We start from the raw sequence: 24,104 nt of genomic DNA on the forward strand, positions 1-24,104 counted from the left end.
TCTGACCCGCCGTGCCACCATTTATCACCAAAACCAGTAATAATTCATTCCTGCAGAGCATAAAATGAACCAACTGGCTTCCACCTGGAGCTACTGCACGGAAGACTGGGGCCTGGAGGGTTTCCTGACAGCAGCAGCAGCAGCACTGTGTATTTTTAAAGCGCTGGCTTGTGTCAGATATTGCAGAACCACCAGGCTGGCTCTCTGAAATCCTGTCTCCACGCCTGCTCTCTGCCAACGGGGAGCTTGCTGTACTGCAGGCTCAGCAGGCAGGGACCTGCTGCTTGTGTTTTCCCAGAGAGCGGCTCCTGAATCACGCTGCCCCTAATTCCGAGCAGGCAGGACGGGTCTCAGGAGCACGGATGCAGCCTCAGCCCTTTCATCCATTTCCAGCAGCAAGAGCTAGTCTTAATTTTCTATCTGCAGGCACACCAAAGGACTCGTCCTTTATGTGTGTTCAGCAATGTAAGCTCCCAGAGACACAGCCTGGCTCGTGACGTGCTGCAATCCTCCACCCTTCCCTCCTAATCCATCCGATCTCCAGAGGACAAGGGGGTCTTCTCCTCACCCGCCTCGGAGCACCTCCACAAACACCTCCCTGGCATCTCCTGCCTGCCACTCCAGCCGAACAGCCTCCCGTTACTCACCTCCTCTCCTGAGCAGCTTTATCATCCGCTCCTCTACGGTTTCCCTGAATTACCCCAGAGGTGACCGTATTTCAGCGGCAAATTAAACTGTCACAATACATTCCTTTCTACACTGTTTTTTAAAATATGTGAGCCCTGGCTGCAGGAGAATTGTTTTGGATAGATTAGATTAGGTGCCTGGGAAACGAGTTCAAAAAAAAAAAAAAAAGCATAAAGGTTTTTTGCTTCTCATAGAAATCTACCTCTCCCTCCACCACCACCCCTCCCGCCAGGAAGTTTTTTTATCCTAAAATACCTCATCAATTAACTGCATCTGGTGTTTTACATCCACTGTTCTTTCCATGAAAAGTGCCTCAGAGCAGCTGACGAAAGAGAGATGGCTCATTTCAGAATCACCTGCTGCAAGCAGAAATCAAGAGCCAAAAGCTCCCTGGGTTTTTCATCAAGCCTTCCTCTTCTCCCTATCCAGAGGGCTACCGCATTTTTTGTCAATTACTTAAGTTTTCTCACTATTTTCTAACCCACAACAGGCCAAGACACTTGGGTTTACTATGGGGTACCAACTCATTCCTGAAGACATGATGCCACTTACAGCTTTGAAGATTTACACGGAAGGGACATTCACATCTGTTTGAAGACCTGATACCAAAAATATTTAAAAATAAAACCCCGCTTTCTTGAGGCTCTTTGTGGGGAGAAAGCCTTTCACTCCATCCCTCTAGCATCTTTCAAAGAAACTCTCCCGTGGAGGCCGAAGCTGGGCTGCAGTGGTACGACCAAGAGAAGCCCGTGCTGCAGCTCCAAGGCACCACCAGCAGTAGCTGAGATGAAGTGACAGCATTTTCAGCCTTCTGCACCTGAAGACATCTCTAACTGGGTGCTGGAAACCTTCGATCCCTGATCCCTTGACACCGGTCGTATCGCAGGGACGGGAACGCAGAACTGACACAGCACCAGGCAACACGTTTGCATTGACCTTGCCAACGGGGTCTGCCTGCTGCAAAGCACAGCCTGTCTGCCCACGGCAGGAGCCCAGCAGTACCTGAAATGAGCCACCCAGTCAGATACGGATGCAAGGGGAGACCAGAGAAAAGTCAGTCACAGAATTAGCACACGCCTAAGCTGGAGTCTGTCCCATTTGCCTCCAAGCGACTGATGTTTTACCCATTTACACTGAAAAGGTTGTCTTCTCAAGCCCACCCTTCTTTTTCTGGAAGATGAATTCTAGCGCCTTGTGTAACACCAAGCACTCTGACCTCTCTTCCTTGCTCTAACAAAGCCAGACACAGAGAGAGAGCACACATGCTACTGTCACTGCAGAAATACACGAGCCAGTGCCACACCAGGAGGCTGCTGCAGCAGCTAGCTGGGTAATGAAAAGGACAAGCGACTAAATAAATCACTTGCAGCCTAATTTCATATGTTCAGACCTATTTTATACACACTCCTCTTTGGTTCGGAGAAGACTGTGAATGGAGCTGGATGCAAACCACAGAAGGGCTGAAGATGGTGCGAAGGAGGCATCAGAGCAGACCGGGCACTGGAGCAAGCCCTGACTGCCTGACACTCCAGCTGATGAACCAAGTTCACTTCTCAACGAGCCTCCCAGCAAGATCCCGACTCGCTTCAGGCCTAAGTGCTTGAAGTGAGGCTCTCCTTAGAAGACTCTTCACCGGAGCTTGCTTTTCTCAGGGAGACCCTCGGCTGGCCACACTGATTCAGCCTGGACTGGCAGGAAAGCTCTCAGCCCACCTCGTGCAGCAGGCTTGGGGATGCCTTCTTCCACAGATCTCGTCTTTCACTCCTCGCCTCTCCTCCTACAGGGCTGTGCTGAAGAACAGCTTGAGGGAAAGCAGGAGAAGTGCCCAACCCCATCGTGCACAGGGGCTCCTCTCATTTCACTCCTGCTCCCTGACTTTTTAGATCTCACTCACCGCCTTCTCCCATTGCCAGAGCATCCTCCTCTTCGTTTCACAGGTCACAGCTCCTCCCCAGTGTCTGCTGCTCTCCAAGGATGCTAAACAAGCAGATGATGTACAGGCATCTTCCCCGAGAACTGTAGCTGTGGCAATGTCTCTTTTTTGCATTTGTCAAGTTACCGCTCCCACACGCATCTAAATTCAGCTCCATCAGCTCCTGAATTTAACTTAAATGTGAGCAGCCTGATTTGTAATGGGCTTAGCTATGCAAAAGGAAAAACCCACTTACAGATGTGCCCAGTGCTGTGTTATGCAAGTACCTATCCTCTTGCTGCCTCTGCCTTACCAGAGCACTCTCAGCCAGGACACCCCCCTTTTTTAGGGGACATTCTGCACTGAGCCACCCAGCACCCTGCTTGGCATCACTCCCAACAAAGCAGAGGGTCCAGGGAGAGACAGCAACAAGCTCAGCCAAGAGCAGCGAGAGAGCCAGGGCTCCTGGGTCCTCAGCCTTGCACTTTACCCACTGAGCCCTCTGTCAGCACCGGCTCTGGCGAGATGGATGGCGTTCAGGGATCGCACTTCACCGTCAGACAGACGCCACGGGCAGGTCGTGCATTAAGGCGGGGGTATCGCAGCCAGCATGGAAAGAGCATTCTCTCTGACGGGAGACAGACCATCCTACTAAAATTTAAAGCTGGATTCCGGCTGCAAGGAGTTGGTGATTCCAGTTTTGCTTTGCCTGAACAAGCCATTAATCAGCACAGGTTTTCATGAGACCAAGAAACAGGCGGCAAGGACAGGGAACCGAACAGATAATCACAAAGCGTTTTCCTTTGGATAGCTATCATGCTAAACTAACATCACCAGCTTTCTTCTCTCCCCACAGCAAATCAACTGCACAGGAGCACTCCTCCTGGCCTCCTCCTCCCCGGTCAGTCGTGCTTTGTAACTGCAGGCTGCCCAGGCTGCAACCTGCACAGCGCATGAGTGTTATCCAGGGCACTGCACGCAACCCAGAGGCACGGCGTAACTCACCTCCAGCAGAGACCTTTCCTCCTGGAACGAGAGGGCGTCATCGCGCAGCTCCTAGCACCGAAGCAGGGAACTGTGACATCCGTGCCTTAGCTCATTCGCTGCAGCACCACCACTGCAATCATCAGCGGAGACAAATCACTCGCTCTGAACGCTTCCATCACTTGCCTCTAGACTGTCTGAGCTTTGCTGCCAAGGCAAGACAAATTTCCTCCCCTGAAATGCATCGCTTTCTATTCCTCGCATTGTTTTCAAGAATATTCTCTGTAGATTTCATCCAAAAAAAAAGAAGTCTTATCCATAACAGCATGCTCTTTTTTAGGACACTTTAATCTTTTAATACAGGATCTGCTAAGGTGAATATTCTGCTTGGTCAGGCACAATAACCTGCTCGCCTCCTGCCACTAAAGCAACCAACCTGACATCCAGGCTCTGAAAAGTAACAATAAGGGAAAAAACTTCCAGTGCCCTAATAAATCCTCCTGCCCTACTGAAAGACACCTCCCGGATGTAACCTCGGAGGGCAGGAAAGGGAGGAACGATGATGCCGAGAGCAGGGAACCAGGAGGTCCAGGAGGGGAGATGGGGGTATGTCAGGCAGCAGATGGAAACAGATTGCATAAGGATACAAAAACAAAGAACAAAGTCTGCCATTTGGTCCTTGTCATTCTCTTAGGATACAAAGATATTGAGATATTTAGTCAAAATCGCTTCAAAAAAATAAAAAGGCATAGGGGAAAAATAAATGGCAAGAATGAGAGCTGGAAGAAAACTCCAGAATTGCAGAAACACCCTTCTCACAGCAGCCAGAAAGTCAGGGGAAAGCTAGAGGAGCATCACCACTGAGCAAACATCTTCATATTCCTACACAGACACTGCCTTTGGGTCAGCTGGCTAGGAGCGTTCAGTAAAAATCTCCACCAAGGTGGAAAAAAAGGGGAAGATGGTTAATTTAGACCAAACAAGCATGAAAAGAGAGGCAGAAGGAAGAATGAAAGAAAAACGATGACAGAGAAGTGAAAACACTACAGGGAAAGGAGAAAGGGGAAGGAAAAATGAAGTGAAACAAATACTGAGAACAGCTCAGGGAAAGAGAAACCACGAAGGAGTGGAGTGAAACTGGAAGGGAAAGATAAGAAGAGAAAGAGGAATGTGACACGGCAGAGCAGTTGACTTGCACTTAGCAAATAAATCATTTGTTTAATCTCATCTGTATTTGTCAAATAATTTATTTGATTAATACTCTTTCGTGGTCTTCAACCAGCTATAAAGGGGATCAAATACCATTTCATAAATGTACTTGCTAGATTAATACAGGTAACACTGAACATCTTCTACATTTTTATCTGCTGCCTATCAAGCTCTGGTTGTAAGCTTACACTTCAAAACTATTATGTAGAAAGCTGATAATAAATTACAATTAGATAAGCGTGCTCAGCGCACAACCATTTTGCTTTCCTAGGCTGCCAGAAGCAGTGGCACAGCGTGTCTGGGAAGATGGCAGGCGAGACGGGCCCTGGCTGGCACTCCTGCCTCTTCCCTTTTTCTGCAGCCTTCCCCCCAAAATCGCTCTGCACGGGGTAGTTTTTGTCTCTGTTTTCATTGTATGTAACATTCCCCCATATTCAACTTCAGAGAGCTGTTTTAAGTCAAGAATGTGAAGTTTTCGGTCCAGGTTACAAAGGTGGGGAGAACAGACCCCAAATTCGCAGGAGGGTGAATTTGGAGCGAGGGGTGTCAGGGCTGCACGGCTGCGTCTCGGGAAGCAAAGTTTGGGAAATTAGCTTTGCTTCTCCCAAAGGCAAGGCATGTTGGGTGAAAGCAACATGGAAAACGATGCACCAGTACCTTTCCTCACCCCCCCAACCCTGGAGGCCACGGGATGCTGCTCCCACCTCCCGTTCACCACCTCCCGGAGCCGAGCAGCAGATTTACAAGAGAACCACCCCGAGGGTAGCTCCCCGGGGCTCTCCGCCAGGCAGAAAAGCGCCCCTCGGGTCTCCAGCCTTGTTTAAATATTGCCGCATAAGCGATACCCCCGAGCTGAGCTAATTATTGCTAATTACAGGATCGCTCGAATGTAAACATAGAAGGTAGGACCGTGCACGCTTCGCCGCTCGTTTGTTCGCCGAGACTGAAAGAAGGCGTGCTGACAGCTCCCACCCCAGCCCGCTCCTTCGCGGGGAAAACAGCCGTCAGTCTCCAGGCCCACCGAGGAGACCGAGCAGGGAATTCAATCAGCATCAGCCGCCCTGGTGCTGAAATGAAGCAGCTCGCATGTTATTAATCACGCTGGGAAGGCGCTGGAGGAGCGGAAAGAAAGGAGTGGCGAGGCTGGGTGCACGGAGGGGGGACACACACGGACTCTGTTACAAACACCTGGGAAAATCGTGCAAGGCCCCAGCAGTAAAAGCAAAATACTCGGGAGCTCTGCGAGGACAGAGAGGCCAGCAGCTCTGACCAGGGAAAACCAGCGTCCATCAGCCTTACAACTGATGCTCTGGTCTCTGAGGCAGGCAATTCCTCAGCGATTTGGGGTCAGACTTTGCAGAAGAGCCTAACCCCCAGTAACTGTTAAGGCAGCACGAAGCCCCGTGGGCTCTCTGCTGCTCAGTCCCTCCTCCAAGGTGCACGACCCAGCGATGCCACCCAAGCGGGGTCAAGTCACAACAAAGCCACCCGGGGCTTGTACCCGGCCTGCACCTTACAGGGCTGCCCGGGAGCACCTCTGTGCACCGCAGGTTGGCGAGACACCACTCAGGCCATTTAAGCAGCGCAGCTGTGCCTCACACACACACCGACCTTCGAGCTGCTTTCAGCCTTTCTGCCATCACCCCCGAGCTCACCAGTCCTCTCCCGTTGCTCAGCGGCTCTTTTGTCCATGGGCATGCCCCACAGCACACGTCCAGGAACCAGGCGGGCTGAGCTCCGGGGCTGCCACCCTGCAGAGCCGGGTGTCCCTTGGATTAATGGGGGTGCCGGTGGCCCCATAGCACGGGGCACCTTGCCCCACGTACCTGCACCCCCACCACCTGCATGCGGCCCTATGGCATGGGGCAGCGCCTGGGGGTGCCCGGGGGGGTGCCCGGGGGGACAAGGGATGGGGACAGGGGGCAGGCGAGGGGAAGGGGCACAGGCAGGGGGGGCAAGGGACGGGCAAGGGGGCTCGGGGGCCGAGCCGTGCTGCTGTGGGGCCGCCCCCAGGGCTCGGCACAGGGCGGGCAGGCACCGTGGGGCTGCGGCTCGGTGCCCCCCGCTCCCCCCGGGGCCGGGGACACCCCAAACCCCCCACCAGCGGTACCGGGCGGGGGCGGCCGCCCCGCTAACAGGTGGCTGCGGCTGTGCCCGGCCGCTGGGCGCTGCCCACACCCCCTCCGGGTCCCCGCCACCCCCCCCCGGTCCCTGCCACCCCCCTCCCCGTCCCCCCGGTCACTCACCGGCTCGCCCCCCCCTCCTCCGCGCCACGGAGGGATGCGCGGAGCGGAAGTTTGCGGCGGAATAACGACGGCTTTCTTCGCAAAACGCCCCGAGAGCCGAGCCAGCCGGGGCGGGGAGGAGGGGGGGGGAGCCCTCAGCCGTGCGTCGGGCCGGCGGCGAGGTGAAGTTTCCACCGCGGTGGTGGAGGCGCCCCCGGTGCGCAGCGCCCCCCCCGCATTGGCACCGGGCGCCGGGGCGCTCCGCCGCCGCCGCCCGGACAATGCGCGGCCGGGCGGGGGGAGCCGAGCCCCGCCGAGCCCCGCCGAACCCAGCCGAACCCAGCCGAGCGGAGCCGAGCGCGGCCGAACCCTGCCGAACCCAGCCGAAGCGCGCCCCGGCACACGCCCAGCTCCCCCCCTCCCAACGCACACGCAAGTCCCGCCCAGCTGTCACTCACCGCCGCCCGGCGCTTCTGATAGGTCCCCCCCGCCGCCACCGCCCTCCCCGTGGGCTGCGCCGCCTGTCAATCACGCCCCGCCGGCCCGCCCCCCCCCGCCGAGGACTGGGAGCGGGGCGGTGGCGCTGTGAGGCCGCCCTGAGGCGCGGCCCCGGGGCGGCGGGGGGGGGAACCGCACACGACGCCCGCCGGCCCTCCTCAGGGCTCCGCCATCGCTCGGGGGAGGCTGCGGGAGCCCCCCCCGGCGCCCAGCGAAAGCCCCGGTGAGGGGCGAGTGCCCCACAGCCGTTGTTGCCCTTCCCTCGGCCTCGCCGCCCGCCGTCGGGTTTCCCCCGCCCGGCGGTGGCGGTGGCGGTGCCGGGGGAGATGGGGCTCGGTCACGGGCAGCCGCCCTGAGGCCTGCCGGCACCCCGTGTGCTCGGGTAGCCCGCACGGTGAGGGCTGGGGGAGCCGCCGGGCTGCTGCCGGCCCCTAGCTGGTAGCCTGAAGGCTAAACCCGACACACAGGGCGCTTAAATGGCTCCTGGACACGTCTAGGGAACACAGAGCTCCAAAACTGTCCAGGAGCCACATAGGCAGGTCATCAAAGCACAGGTAGACGAGCTGGGTCAGCACAAAGGCAGCTGAGGTACACGCTAGGCAAACATAAAATACTCGGGTGTCATGTCTGCGTGTGCTGAGCGGCTCTGTCCGACCCTACCTGGGTGCCACAAGCAGCACGGTTAAACCTGAGCTTGTAAACCCGATGGGCACGGCTCCCTTCTGTGCACCCGGCTGTGCCAACACAGCGCTTGTGTCCTGTCCCAGCACACCTGTATTATCTAATGCTTTTGTCAGGCACTGCAATTCCCCTGCTGCTGCGGAAAGTGAGCAGCAGATCGTAGCACCTCGCAAGCCGGGAGCATGCAGAAGGATCGCACTTTGAGGCAGGACAGTGCGATATGGCTGCATGAAGCCTGTGTTCCTAGCGCTGGAAAAACACCGCTCGCTCTGATGTAATTTTCAACCGCATCACCACAATTTATTGTTTCCATTAGAAAGGTATCTAGTAATCTGAAAATTGATCTAGAAACCATTGTTCTAGATACTACAGTTGACACACAATAAAAAGAAAGCTCATGCCCTGCAGAGCTCATAGCTGGAATAGATTAAGCAAGTTCTAAGGACACCCGTCGAGAAGCCGTGCAGGTTTTTTCAGGTCTCGTAGCCATGTGTTGCACCAGCACAAGCAAACCTGCCAGAGCACTTTCTAAAAGCCAGAACGCAAACAGACGGGTCCAAATGAACAGGGTGAAGCTTTGACTTACTTTGAGAGTTGTTTGCTTGCTCCTAACAAGCCCTCCCGGTTCTGAACGACCTCTCGCTTCTCCACGAAAGCAAGGACCGCAGCTCGCAGGAACACGGCATCTCTCCCAAGCAAGCCAACGGCAGGAGCAGCAGCGAACACAAAGGTGATGGGTTTCTCCACAGGCAGCCACACGTACGCACAGCGCACCGCCTCTCTGCCCTGCCTGTCTCGTCTTGTCTCACCACTTTCTGGTGAGCAGGCAGGGTACTGGGGCGTGCAGAAATCTTGCCTTTGGAAGCACCCTGAAAGCAGGGTTGTATTTTTCAGTACCTAGGTGGCCCAGAAGAACTGATCAGGGAGCAAAAACCGAACAAGTAGTGTAATAGACACAGCTATGGGTGAGCCTCAGTTTCACGCCTCTTGGGCTTCTCAATGACCTACAAGAACCAAGAAGCACCAGGAGACGGGACTGAAACTGCCTCTTGCTCATTCCTCAATGCCAGATCACATCAGGATGTAAGATACCTGAGGACTATTTTTTGTTGGCGGCCTGCTGGAAGACAGAGGCATAATCATCCATCGGTGAGTCATAACCACACAATCACACAGGGATGATGACATAAACTTGTGAAGACACAGAGCGTGATACAGCTTAAATATGTCTCCCTGCCCCCCGTTTTGTTGTTGTTCTTGTTGGTTTTGATAAAAAGGCAAAATACTGGGATAAGACCCTGAGTTGCTACAAACCAACGCAGCTTTTGGCAAAGCTGACAGATTTACAGTTGCTTAGGATATAGCCTGATCTACAGACAGAACCCTCTTTTTTTTTCCTTTGTGGCAAACTTTGAGGAGGGCAAAGAGAAATATGCACCTCTCTAGAAATCCTGCAGAGATAGAAACCACTGCAAGCCTTGCTTGACAGGAAAGGAAGGCTAGTCTAATACTGGGCCTACTGACACACAGTGCAATAAAAATGAGATGGGGAGAATCTCACAAGAGCCTTACTGCCACAGAAATACTGTCAAAACAGAATCTGCAGTGAGGTTGAAAAGCTGCTCTGTCATTCTGATGCCTTCATTTTTTCGTGATCATCTTCACCAAACTGTATATAGCATGCAAGCGGGAGGCCTTATCTCATAGCCTTGCTTCTCCCATCAATACTAGTATGACTTGTTAAAACAGCAGTCTAAATTCAGTCCTGGAAACGTACATCACTGATTTTTGTAAGTGCTATGACCCCCAAAATAATCGTAATTCCCTCTTTAACCTCTGCAAGAAGAGACTTAGCATGACATGCAAACATACAAACACAAGTTTGTGACAGACAAACTTAGGCCACAAGCTTCCATAGTAACTGAGCTTGCACATCAGCTATAGGTCAAGGCTATCCCCCAAAATTTTGGGATGTTAATCTATTTTATGGATTTTTGTACTAGAAACACCCAGGTAATTGCCAAGTTGAACTAATCTCTCTTTTGCCCTTAAAAAAAACAAAACAAAACAAACAAACAAACAAACAAACACAACACAACACCCGACAACAAACAAGAAATAAAAGAAATAAAAAATAACAGCTGTTTTGTTGTTTTTTGTTGTTTTTTTTTTTTTTTAGCTTCACAAGGATCTTTGTTTAAATATATCCAGATTTTGCTCTCAGCTCTACCATTTTTCACCAAGAAAAACTGAAGGGTATATCAATTCTCAGCAGGCACAGAGGGTAGATGAGTGGTGTCAGGTTGCTTTTGTTGTTCTCCTGTGTCTTCTGTCACTTTGCCATATCCACATTTTCACCTAGCTGTGTTCTAATTATGCAGACTACTTCCTGGTTCTTTCTGTAGCTTTTGAGCTCTGGCTAAATTCAGGTAGTCTATTTTCCTGGATGCATATTTTCTTCTGTGTAATTGAAACTTTCTTGAAGTGTTTGCAAGGAAAACTATAGCATTCTGCTCTCCTTATCATTGTCTGAGAGCGTACTGAGAAAAACAGAGGATCTGGTGAACTCTGCTTTCCCACAGCACCATACTCTTCATGATATTTTAATTTATTCCTTCTGCAGCTACACCAGACTCAATACACCTGCAAGTACTTTTCCTGTACTAGGATGTTTTCCTTGCTCATCTCTCCCTGAGCATAGGGTATGAGTAATGTCATGGCAGAAAGCAAACTGATACATGAGAGAGTTTTAAGACTTTAAGTTTTCTAGGGAATGCAAATTGTTTCCTTTTCATATCTGACAATGCAACACAAGTAACTTGTCATGGCAACCGATTTATGAAACAAAAAAACAACAAACAAAAAAAGATCATTACAAGGTGGTTTGTTGCTATAGCAAGGGAAGAAGCTGAGACCTTATCCTTTCTGTTCACTGGTGAGCTGCACTTCATCTAGGTAACAGAACTTGTCAGTAGAAGTTTATACTGTAAACTTATTTATATAACCTTATGTTATATGTGGCAGCACCTCTGTCAGCCTCCCTGATACTTGGACCAAAACCGAAGTGCAGTCAGAAGGAAAGAAGGAAGTGTTCAAAAGAATTGAAACAAAGCTGGATTCTCAGAAACACAAGGCCTAATCCATTTCCGCAGCAAGTGATGCAACTCTGCAGATGCCAGTAAGGGATGAAACTATTTCTGCTGAAATTAATTTGGCTTCCATTCTTTGGCAGTTGCCATTCTTTTCCCAATTGCTTTTAAGGGGAAAACTCTTCTCTGCAGATCTGGGAGTATTCTGGAGTTACCTGGGACAGAGGATGGGATAGGCTCCCAGTCCATGTTCAAACCCACTCTCTTTAAAGGGATGGTTCAGGGAAGGGCAGACCGCTTTGTATGTGCAGGTGTTCATAGAAGCCAGTGGAGCTACCCTGCACTTAAGGTAGGCTCATTTGTAAACCTCGAGTAGGTCTAGAACACACACAAAAAGTTTGCTTTATGCCTGAGCTAGAAAGGATGCCTGCTGGGGGATAGCCTTGAAAAATGAAAGAAAACCTGAAAGTTTCTTAATCCCTAGGCTACTGATATGAGCTACAAGCAACACAGCTCCAACCGAGTGATAGAATAAAGCATATGCTCTCCCTTTCTATTTTAAAAACACTCTCTCGCAGTTAAAGTTTAGCCTGTTGATGTAGTAGTAAAGTGGTCCAGCATGAGAAATGGCAGCCAGCCTTCTGAGCTGCCTGGGGACTTAAAGATAAAAATGTTGTAACTCCCGGACAATCCTTGTCTAACTTCCTGATGAGGTTGTGGAGAAAATACTGCTGGATCACAAGCCCCAACAATAGCACGACTTGGAAAGCAGCCTTTGAGAGAAGTGCTTAATGTATCAGATAAATCTATATGGGGATGCAAGGCTATAGCTTACTCCTGACAATGAATTGTTGTGCTGTGAATGACTGGCTATAAAAACACTATGGGGAAAATCTGAGTCTTCTGCAGCACAAAGAAACCAGGAGGTAAATGAAAGTCGTTAATTACAGAAGAAAATGCATGCTAAAACTATTCAACGCTATAATTTAACACAGTGTTCTAGAGAATGGAAGAAGTCTGTCATCTAATCCTTACTGCAGATTGCACCAAAAGATACCACAAGTGTGAACTTCTGCCATCGTCCTAAGGGGCTGTGACGCACAGAGACACCTGAAACTTGGAAGCAGAAGTCCAGCTGAGATACAAGACAGAGGAAGAAAGAAGACCAGTGAGTCCTGGTTTCTTTCTTTTTTTTTTTTTTTTTTTTTTTTTTTTTTAAGACAGATACTGAGCAGAACTAGACAGTTTTCCTGTAATAATTAATTAACAAAACCAAACTCTGAACTAATTAATCAACCCAAATCAGTTAGCAAAACCTTCCTCGCATACCATCTCCAAAAATATTGCATTGCTTCAGATGACCCAACTGGTGGCTGGGCCTACTGTATTTTTAATCCTAACCGTAACAGCATTAAGGTTGGATTTAATTTTACTAAATAAAGTACTCGAGCTTCTTTTAATCAAACCATTTGAAACATTGCAGAAGATTCTGGGTGGACAGAGCAAAATCATTGATCTCAGAGAGTAATCTAATCCATGTCACAAACTTTCTCATCATGGATTTCCTTTTTGAAATAAACAAAGAATTCAGGCAGTGCCTTGCCGGGTACTCCCAAGGACCCAAGCTCCCCCAGAGAAAGAGAAAGATTCCTATTGACTAAATGGATTTTGCTACCAGTCAGATTTGATCAATTATAAACTGAAAATAGAAACTCACAGACATGAGATGCTCTAGAATCGCAGAAGGAAAAGGCTCTGTAGTCAGAGCTTGGACATGGAAAGTGTGTTCCACAGTTTAAGAATACAAACAACTGCTGATTCCTTTTTTCTATTTAAAACAAACAAACAAAAATACACAAAAATGGACATCATTCAAAGACTGGTCACTTTCAATGGGCCAGTCTCCTTGTAGAGACACTGTAGGAATGAACAATTGTATCTCCCTACGCATGACAGGTAGTAGTTATTAATGTGAAACCCTCACCTGGGAGGACGGTGGTGTGTCAGGACATCAAATTATGCTGGCGATGGAGAGAGATGAGTTGTAAATCATATCCATATAGGTCAGAGGCTGTATTTAGAAGTAGTGGTGCTCTCTACCAGTTGCAGCCTGATGCGAAGCACACTGCCCTCTACAGAAAGCGTCCCATTTGTTCCTGTGGATGCTTAAGTCCCTAGCAAATGTTGATTTTTTGACTTTTTTCATGGGTTATAGCTGATTGTACAATGAGTTGAGAGCCTGAGTTTCTTAGAAATGGCACAGATTCCTCTATGAGATGTCCCTGCCTGACCAAGAGGGACCAGGGCTGATAAGTGTCCTGTGTCCACTTCCACGCAACCCCAGGCCTCTCTGCCAAGACTGCCAGGGTAGATCAGCAAAGGTCAAATAGGGTACAAGGTCTGCTAATGGAGAAATCTGCAAGTTAGGAGCCATGCTGACTTTCCTGGCAGCGGTTTACTGGCACGTGTGCAAGAGCTTTTGTTAGCTGTCAGCATGAGTTGAACGTCAATCATTCTCTTGGAGCCTGATCCTCAGATCACTGTACTCTGAGGGAGGTTTTTGCCCTCATCTTCACGCAGCAGCAGCTCAGGTCTCTGGAAACAGAAAACCCTACTTCTTTTTTTTCTTCTTCTTTTTCTTTTTTCTTTTTTTCTTTTTTTCTTTTTTTTTTTTTCTTCTTTCTAACAAGCCCTTGCAATATTTAGGCCCCTTGTGATTTTCATTTTCAGACCCTATGGAGACGTTTGAACACTGGCACACCAGCAGTTTCTTTATGGGACAGTTCGGATCACTTCCCATGCTCTGGGTCATCTATGTCACTTTTGCTGGCAGGAGCCAGATTTCCAGGCGTGGAAACCAGATGAGTTGCTAAGGGATGTCTTGCTCTCTCTGTCATTTCTGTATTCACTGATGTGCAACAGATTTATCTTCGTGTAGTTCGTCTGCTTCTCTGTAGCAGATGACTTTGTACTTAAGTCTGAGAGACCATCCCACATGCACTCCTGGACAAGACATTCTCATTCTTTTTGAAAAAATCTTCTTACTCCTTTGTCTACTAATGCTGATTTCCCTTCAGTGTTGGGGAACAATTGTTAATTACATCTGTTTCTCACAGAAATTTCAAAGCAATGTTGCGCAGCATGATTCAAGTATGCACACATGGTAAAACTAGATAGAATTAAAGACATTTGTGTTTATCCTGTTAAACTACTGGTTTCTTTCCCTTTGATTGCTTTTTAATGTGCTGGCTGCACATTGTCTCTATCCCTGCCACGCATCCTTCCTTCACATCATGAGAGTCAAGCTGCTGACCCTTTTCTTTTCTGTCACATCTTCTATTAAAGTTTGATTTTCCTTCCATAAGGATTCTTCCATAAGGATCCCCAAACCTCTGTGCCCACCATTTCCATCTGCCCCTTCATCCTCTTCAGTGATTACCTAAAAACTGCACTGGCCTCAGCCTCCACCTTACTTACAGCAAAGGCAGACTTTCCTGCAGTGCAGCCACTTGCCACCACAGCTAGAGAACCCGAGTTATACTGCTCCCTGTGAGCTAAACGTTTTTGAAGTCAGACCTCCTGTAAGATTCCTAAGTCAAGATGTCCTAATCAACGTGTAGCGCATTTCTTCTTTGGCCTCAGACTCTTGGCATTGCCCTTCCTACTTCCAGTCAATGTACTTAAGTTGAGAAAATAGTGAGACTGATGTACTGTAACACCAATTAGAAATGTGCGAATCCAAGTGATTGACTGAATTTTAGCCATTGACTACGAAAACATGAGTAAGCTAACATTAATCTACAGATGTTGTATTAACACTGAGGGATTTCCCAGCCCTCATTAGCAATACACTTTGATAAGGATAGAAAGCGTTAGCTATATTTTCCTTTCAGTAAGCTGTTTAATCATCAGAGCTTACTGGCATTGGGATTTGGGAGACTTACACGATCACAAAGTGAATTAAGAGTAATGCAATACTCTCTCTCTGGCTTCCCTGTGATATCGCACGGAGGAAGCAATGGATTCAGGTCTGCCCTGTTCCCAAATTTAAGGGCACTGGAACATTTCAGGCACTACGTGGGGGGTGAGAACTAAGTGGGAAGGTGCTGCCTCCTTAGTCAAGACCTTCCTCATTTCTAGGAGCATTCTTATAACAGCTGTCCTGCAGTGATCAGCACGTGCCGGTGAACTTGTTACGGCATGGTGAGCAGCACATTCTTGTTGATCACTAAGGTCTGATCCAAAGCTTACTGCAGGCTATGGGGAAGATTCTTTACTGGCCTTTGGACCACTCTGTGGACACAGAAACACAACTGGTAGGTGCAAGGGGAGAGAACCCTATATTACCACTGCATTTCACCCAGAAGAGATGGCAAAAGAGATTCTACATCCCAAACCTGTATGTCCCAGAACAGTAAAATCAACATAAATCCTACCTAACAAGTAATTCAAAAGCACTTTCTCCCCTTGTTTCTGACTTATCTGCACCCCAGCCTTTTTGAGGATCTGGGGTAATGAGAGGAGAACAGCGCTCTTTCTGTGGCCACCACGTGCTCATGGGGCTGCCAGCCTGCCCTAGCCCTGTTTTCCAGTTGCTCTTTTAAAGTGCTCTCTATCACTGAGCAGCTCTCATTCAAAGTTCTCAGACATGAAGTAATCCTTCGAGCACTTCTAGAGAAAAGCTGACAACCATTAAACCTGTTTTACAGGTGGGCAGGCTGAGCTCCAGGCCGCCAGAGATCACAGAGCATATTTAGGGCCAAACTGCCCGGGCTGACACGTTCCCCCTGCAGGGGTGACCACCTAGGAGGAATATTAACCCGCTGAGTTAGAGGAGACGAGTGCCCAGGCAGAGGGGAGGGCTGGCCACACAGCCTGCTGTGACTCTGTTTATATACCTACGTATACACATGACTACAGAGTAAATAAACCTAGCTGGCCTTGTGGCTTCCATCCAGGAGTCCCTCGAATGAAGACTCAGTGTACAGTAAACCAAAACACAGCGCTCTGCCCTTTATGCTGAGCCATCAGGCAGGTGGAAATGGAAAGCTGTGCCCGCCTGCTTATTCCCGAGTCACCTTCTTCAGCATTTGTTGTTGCCCAGTGTGTTAGCGTGCTGCTCGCTGGAAAATAAATGACTTAATTCACTGCAGCAGTGAGGACACTATTAAAAATTAACCCTGGCAAATGGTCCTGCATATTTTTCAGGCAGAGCCAGACAAGGGGGAAGAGGAGAGGAGTGCTGTTGAAATCTGATTTGCAGAAAAGGCAAGTGTTGAGTTTTTATTAATATGGATAGCTCAGGCTTCGCTTTAATAAGTGCAGTTGTTGGCAACTGATGATCAAAATTCAGGGAGTTTAAGGCACTTTGTAAAGTTAAAAGCAGTCCAAACAGAGAAGACCCACTAGGCATATTGCAGGGAAGGTCAAAGAGTGGGTGAGATAAACATGGATTATTTTTTTGATGTGTAATATATTACCTGCTTACAGAAATAAATGAATTATCACTACCTATAAGAAATGTGGTCCATAAATGAAAACTCTTCAGTTTTGGTTCACGTATGGCACCTTTTTCTCACGGCATCACACCAATAATCATATCCTATCTATAGTAGCATGCAGAGTATATTTACAGAAATGAAGGGTTTGCATTAAAAATCTGAGGGAATAGATCAGCTGTCAGACAGATCCCTCATTTTCTTGGCTTCGCCTGCCCCCAGCACCCACACGGTATCCATCAAATTGTCTCGAGACAAACCCTTACAGACCGCATTTTAAGCAAACGGAGGGCTTGGGCAGGGTGCCAGGCTTGGAGAGCAGAGAGCTTTCTGTCTGTGCTGACGGTGGGTGCCTTCCCACTCCCTGCTGTCTGCATGCTGCAACCCAGCGCAGGGGAGCTCAGCTTTAGGCTCAGCAAAAAATCACTTGGTGCTCCTTACTCCCCTTGTGTCAGTCAAAGAAAAGGATTTGCTCTGCAGCCTGCTGCTGTTAGTGATCTGGACGATGACACAGAAATGGCACCTCGTTCTGAGAGCAGGAAAACAAACTCCAGCCGTGTCAGTAAACCTCATTCATCTGGCTTTGGTGTAGCAGCGATCAGCACGCTCCATCCCAAGCCTATTGCTCCTTGGGGCCGCCCCAGACCCTTGAACAGCTCCATCCGTAGATGGGGTGATATCTGTAGACAGTCTGGAGGGTAACATAAGCTGCCGTGCCAGGTGCAGTGACTGTGCAAGCAGATCTGCCCGCTGGCTGGCACGCTTCTCCCAGAAGCATCTCATAGCTGTTGATTTCACACGCTGTTCTGCGATCTAAGGGCCAAGCTGGGGTCTGCGTGTTTCTACCGAGTCACCCGCCCGTGTCCATGTGGCAGAAGTATTTCAAAATGTCAGGCTTATGCAGATACTGTGTTCCAGCGGGGAAGATGATATAAAGCTCCTGCATAAACAATGTTAAGAGTTTCCTGGTTGAAAGGTACTCAGCTCTTGCTATGCCCAAGCTGGAGACTTCTCCTACTCCAAGATCTTTCCTTATCTGTGGCATTTCAATGGCCATGGTTGAAATATTCTCCAGATTAATTCCTGCTTTTTACTTATTCTCTCTTCTTTATCTCTCAGACAGAGCTTTTTCATTAGCCCTTGTTCCTGTCTATCTCAGTCAGTCATCTGAGCCCCCAGGCACCAAATCCCTTTGGCTCCATTGTCCGGCTCCAGGGAGGGGCCATTTCATCCATGGGGAGTGTTGTGGAATAAGCAGCCCTGGTCCTCTCCGGGCCAGGACCTGGCCATGCCCCACGCCACGCAGCAGGAAGGCTTCCAGCCTTATCAGCAGGGTAGGGTGGTCACAGGGACCTCTGTTTCTAAGCAGCAAAGATGTTTGCCTAACACAAAAATACAGCGTATCAGAAAGTCGTGCTTGCAAGCCCTAGGATACTCCCTGAACGTATTTCCTAGATAGCTGCTGTATAAATGATGAGGAAGTGATTCAAGCATACGATCACAAACAAGAAGGTGTGTTGTGTGATACAAGATTCCTGCCCTTGCTGGGAAGCTGACTCTGTGACAAACAGGATTTTTCACTGTATGCTTTATGATCCTTTTTTCATTGCGCACAGTCGACAATCAATTTCACTGAACTCTTGATGCAGCCGAGCATGCTGCTGAAACAAGACACAATAGTTGTCTGGGAACGCAACACTCTATAAATATGTTCTTTGTGGAGGTGGGAGTTTTGGAAAGCCCAATAGCTTTAAGTTAGTTTGGCATCTCTTTTTAGGCTAGGCAGTGGGTGTGATCTGAAACTTCCATTGATTTCTGTAGGTTTTGAACCACACCCATTCTATGATTATTTGTTTGTTTGTTTACCTATTTATTTATTTATTTCCCCCACCTTTATATTTCACTCTATGTTACAAAGGGCTGAACACGTTGTGAGACAGATATCTCAAAGCAGAAAAAGATGTCACATGCCAAACAGCTCCCAGTGTACTTCCAGCTGCTCGATTCTCTGGAAAAGAAACTTGTGAACTGCACCTACAGAATCTGCCTTCCACAAACCAGGACCTAGCTGGTAAGCACTGAGCACAGCTGACTGCTGCACACATGTGTTTCCACTGACTTTGAGGGAAATGTATTCTTAACACCAGTTGAACTGGTACCCTGACCTGCTACTGCGGGGAGTAATCAACTGATAACTTCGAAATTAGCCAGCTGCCACTGTTTGGTACACAAGATTACTGTGAATGGTCTGTTAATGAATGTTCCAGGGATATCACATCCACCACATGGCATAGGGAGTGACTCTATAGTTTTGTGTGTGCTCAGAGGACAGGTTTGGGCAGTGGTGGCACATTAAGAGTTGTTAGGGGGTGAACACATTTCAGTACCCTGCTCTGTAGTATTTTAGATGTGTCTGTCTACATTAGCCTGCACTACAAAATCACAGGAGCCAAACACTGTATGCAGATTAGTTGCTGCCAGAGAGGAACTGAATTCCAGTTACATGTTAAGCTCTTGTTTTGGTATAATGCTACCGAAAGGCATGAACTTCCGCTCATCTCAGAAGAAAACTTGAAATGAGTCAAGTCACAGCATATTAGAAGGGGTCAGGTACAAATCCAGCACTGTTTTGCCCCCTTTATGCTTTCCAAAAGTTCAGATCCAAATCAGAATGGAGGTTGTCAAAGGTCCATCTCCACTGCTAAGTGTTGAGCAAGTCTGGAAATGCAAGGTCTTTCCTTGGACTGCAGGAAGTGAGTAGAGATGAGACACGATATTGCAGGAGGGTCATGACCCCTACAGATAACAGTAGTTTGCAGTCATGAGCTGCTTCCCATTCTGTATTTCTGTCTTCTGCTGGAGGGATTTGTGCAGCCACGTACACAGCATTCAGCCTAGGCACTAATCCACACTGCAAAGGTTTACCTGAGGGTCTTTTTTGTGTTTCAAGAAGAGAAGATGCTGGGATGGAGTGTTTAGCCAGAAGAGTAATCACACAGTGATAAATTGCAGGGTTCACAGGTAGAGAGCTGCCCTGTAAGTATGGCTGAAGGCCCCCATAGCAGGCAACATGCCATGTCCAGTGGGGCCAGTGGGGCTGCTGACAGATCCAGCCTTGAAAACAGACTGTCAGGTGAAGAGTTGGAGGTAGATGTGAGATTTGCACGGACTGAGACGTGTTTTAGGGTTTTCAATCCTCTGAAATACCACCCGAGCGATTGTCCTGGTCTCACCCAATGTGCTGAGTTACTTAACAGAAATATATTTTACTGACAGCGCATCAAAAGTACAGGAGCATACCAATAGTCCATCTTCTCTCATCACTAATCCAACCTGGCTGCTGGAATAACAACGTACATAGTCCTTTTACTAAGCATGTGTTATGCAAAATCAGAGCCAGGCCTATAAGGAGGGTATTTGGAATTCAGGCTTCTCCTGTAATTTTTACATCGAGGAAACATCCTTCGCTGTTTATGAGGATAGGATTCTTTCTAGTAGCTAGCATTGACAAGGAAGTTACACAAGGCAGTGACCCAAATACAGATGAATTCCAAGGCTTTCCAAAAAGACTTTCCATGAGAGAGGGAACCTCAGCCTCTTAAATTCTAGGGAAAAATCCCAGCATGAGATGGCAATGGGTTGCATCACTTCATTCCTGTGAAACTTTTGCTGGACTCACATCCAGGCTGTGTGCTACAGAATAAGAAGCAGAAGCAGTTATGTAGGGTCAAGGGTTCCTTTGACATAGCAGATAAGAAGCTCAGCCATTTTTGGCTTTGTTCAACTCATTCACTGATGCTGAGCCAGAAGCAAGCACAAATCATCTAGTGGACCATGGAGCTGAAATACCCCAGGGAGCACTGGGAACAGGCAAGTCACTTTAAGACAAAAGAAGCACTTTGGCTCTTTGTTAGGACAGAGAGCTGTGCCCTCTCAGATATTGGTGCTGGGCCTGGGATTACGTAGGTAGATACAGGGGGTTGTTCCAGCCCAAACAGCAGGAATGTCTGACCCCTCATCTACCTGCTGACTTCCTCCCTACATCACTGCAGACTGTGTCCCCAACACCTGACACCTTCCCTGTAGGACAGGGATTTGTGAAGGACTTTTGTCAGAGCTCTTGCCTTGGTGTGGCTTGCTGCGGTGCTTTTGGAGTGATGGCTGAAAGCCTTGGTGTACATGAGTTGCATGCAGAGTAAGCTTTGAACTGTACAAACTGCATGCAAACTAGTGGTGTAATTGCATGCAAACTGGTGCTTTGCACTGATTAATTTTTTTAAAAGGCCCAATTTCTCCACTGCTTCACACCATATGTTGTCACTTACACTGATGGGAAGTGAATATAAATTGACACCTTTCTGATTTGGTAGCATTTTGTGGTGGCTTTGCATTGGCACAAAAGCAAGTACATGCTGCAAAGCTGCTGGTTCCCCTGCCTGAAGACAGCTAGATGAATTTCACAGCTAACGCCTGCCTGGAAAAACAGAACAGTAAACGCAGTGAGGTCACAAGTTTTCTTTGCACTGCAGAGAACAAGTGATGCTCCTGAAAAACTGGCAAAACAGTCCATGACCTTAACTCTTTTCCAACATCAATTCATTTTTCTCCTAGTTTAATGTTGAAAACTAAGTTGTAACTCAATCATTGGCCATGGAATTCATCCCAGAAGAAATGCAAGGACCACCAACAATGTGGACCAGGTGTGAATTATAAATAGCATCAGCAAGAGGCCTTCTGTGTCCAGGGGCATTAATCCCACAGCCAGCACTATTCCTTTTATATTTTTCTTTTAAGCGTGCCATTTTTTAAGCCCTCTCAGCAAGACTATCTCCTGCTCAAGACTTGTTCAGCACCGAACACGGTGAAAACTGTAAACTAAATGAAACTCCTATGGTAGTCCTATAGTTGCAACAGTATTGGGTTTTGTAACTACCAATTCTTTTGTAAAAATGTTTGTTTGACAGCTGTGGGGCAGCTTTAGACTTGTCCTGTGCAGTGGGACAGGATACCACATAGCCTGAAAGAGATGTGTGCAATCAGCATCCTTGGGCTTCCCAAACACAGGAAGTGGTTTGACACAAAAGAAACTGAGAAAGGTAGATGGCCTTGAAGAGAAATGCAAAACAATAATTTTTATTTTATACACAGACATTTCAAGTTACCATTGATTCATCTTGAGTCAAGAATGATAAATACCAAGGGAGTGCAAGCATGCTTTTCTGGCTCTCAGTATTTTTTCAGATTAGGAAAGTTTTTGCTTCTTTCCCGTGAAAGTGTGAAGGGAGAGAAATCTTACCTCTATTTATTTATTTATTTATTTATTTACAACTTTTAGTTTAAATTAGGCAGAATTAGGAGATGAACCCCTCTGGAATCAGGAAATTCTGACTTGGCGTGTTAATACAGTAACCTGTCTCACCTTTGCTACCTCATGTCTCTCATCCCGATCAGTCACCTCAACCACACATTAATGCTGCCACTTCTGGGCAGAGCCACTTTGTCGTGAGCCAAAATCTCTTTCTAAAACAATAATGCAAAGGAAGGAAAGAACCTTCTGGTATGGCATTTGCGCTGGATATTGCTTGAAAGTAAGTGGAATTCCATGGGTTTTTTTCCCTCCCAGCATAACTGAATCTGCCTAGGGCTTAAGCTAATGGGATACCCCTCCAAAACAAGCTGGTGGCACCACATTTGAAGCCTGTCAGAAGCTTACCTTTTCTCTATAAAACTCTTCTCCATACAAAGGTCCTACTTGCTATTTTTATTGCCTTCTAGTACGCAAAAGACAAATCTAGAAGCTCTACCAACCCAAGGAGGGGGTTTATTTTCTTGAGGGGGCATGCAGCAGTGGGAGGAGATGGGCTCTGTCTCTCAAGACCAAGGTAAGGCCCTGGAGTGCTTGGTCAGCTTCAGAGTCCTCATGCTGCTTCTGGGTTACCTCCATAAAGTCAGTTGGTTTACTTCTTTACAGTAGCAGAGACAAATAAATTATGATTGCCAATGTTTCAATGTGAGATAAATATTCAAAAAGAATTTAGTTAAAATTTGTTTAGGTCTAGTTCAGCTTGAAAAGATACAGCTTTGTACAAAATGCCATATGTTGCCTGACGAAGCTTTCCTTTCAGATTGCACTTTATGAATTCACATAAGCCTGTGAAAAGGAGCAAAAACAAATGCCTGCATTCAGTGAGTCAGAGAAAATGTTTTTTAACTGGATCTTCTCATTGCCCTTTCTTTTCATGCCAGATGTAGTTACATCAAAATAAATTCAATTCACAGGCTTCTATCGTCCTCTGGATCTTTGGATCAGTTCTTAGTCCCACCAAGGCTCATTCATTGCTTCTGATGACGTCCTGAACACCTGCTGGGATCAAAACTGTTCTTACATCATCTTCTGAACGCAGTGACTTTAAGCACATGAAATCATGAGGTTAATACTATAATTGAGGTTTCAAACAAAGCTCTTTCTAGGGATCTGAGCTGAGGTTTTTCAAAAGGCCACAGTAATGGCAAGTTCGTAATCAACACAGGAATAACCAAAGGTAAATGTGCTGCCATACAGCAACATGGGGGAATGGTCCAGAAGAATGGTCATCCAGTCTGAATGAGGGAGTCACAACCACAGTTTAAATTCCTCACAGATCAGTTCTAATTTTTGCCTTGTATAAAATGGTGGTGAATGTATCTGTTCTGAGTTATCTACTTGGAATATTAAACTTTTGGAGGAACCTCTTTTACCATACACTCTGTATTTTACCTCGTAGTGTTTGCTGTATTTTATTTTGTGTAGAGATTAAATAAGAAAAATTGGAAATCAAATCAGAATGGAGAAAGCCTGAAGATAATCTAAGTGCAGACTAACAACTAAATTTCTGTTCCTCTGCTTTCAATTGTAGTGTAGCACTCTGGCAGGGGTAGGATGGCTAATGAAAACTGAATACACAGAAATTGAAGTTATCCAGAGAGAATGCAAAATTTCAGGAGTTTAATACACTTTACCTGGCAAAAGAGTAATTTCTGCCTTGCTGTACTGAAAGAGCATCTTAAACAAAATTGGGATGATGCTACAGAGACTGAGGACTGCAAATGCGGTGCTGAAGATGCTGAGAGGCAAAGGAGAAGTGGTCTAGGCTAACACATACCTATCAGTCTGAATTCTAACAGTACATAAAACTTTAAAACAAATCTTAATTGAAAGCATAATTACCAAGGAAGATTACAGCTACCCTTTGTAAGAGTACTAATCTTCTAAATGAAGAGACTACTACAGATCTAGGTAGTTTGGGACTTCAGAATAGCCTTCAGTACTGTGCCCCAAAGG

The 24,104-nt window shown here is 47.6% G+C and overlaps 2 protein-coding genes across 3 annotated transcripts in view; one reads left to right on the forward strand and one right to left on the reverse strand.

Annotated features, from left to right (window-relative positions):
* The window catches only part of HRAS (HRas proto-oncogene, GTPase), a 36,183-nt gene extending 27,260 nt beyond the window's left edge, over positions 1–8,923 (reverse strand). The window contains exon 1 of one of the 2 annotated variants that reach the window (XM_072038938.1): positions 8,783–8,923. The gene's annotated coding sequence lies outside the window, so the exon portion shown is untranslated. Of the gene's footprint in view, positions 1–7,038; positions 7,435–8,782 lie in introns of those variants that run through there. The other variant, XM_038179385.2, reaches the window with a different exon arrangement.
* Positions 8,924–9,093: 170 nt separating this feature from the next.
* Positions 9,094–24,104, forward strand: part of LRRC56 (leucine rich repeat containing 56) — a 77,886-nt gene continuing 62,875 nt past the window's right edge. The window contains exons 1-6 of the mRNA XM_072038934.1: positions 9,094–9,345; positions 11,221–11,374; positions 11,478–11,634; positions 12,326–12,453; positions 16,494–16,553; positions 18,702–18,854. The gene's annotated coding sequence lies outside the window, so the exon portion shown is untranslated. The remainder of the gene's footprint in view (positions 9,346–11,220; positions 11,375–11,477; positions 11,635–12,325; positions 12,454–16,493; positions 16,554–18,701; positions 18,855–24,104) is intronic.

Source organism: Anas platyrhynchos, chromosome 5, assembly GCF_047663525.1.
Source record: "Anas platyrhynchos isolate ZD024472 breed Pekin duck chromosome 5, IASCAAS_PekinDuck_T2T, whole genome shotgun sequence".
Classification (NCBI taxonomy): Eukaryota; Metazoa; Chordata; class Aves; order Anseriformes; family Anatidae; genus Anas; species Anas platyrhynchos.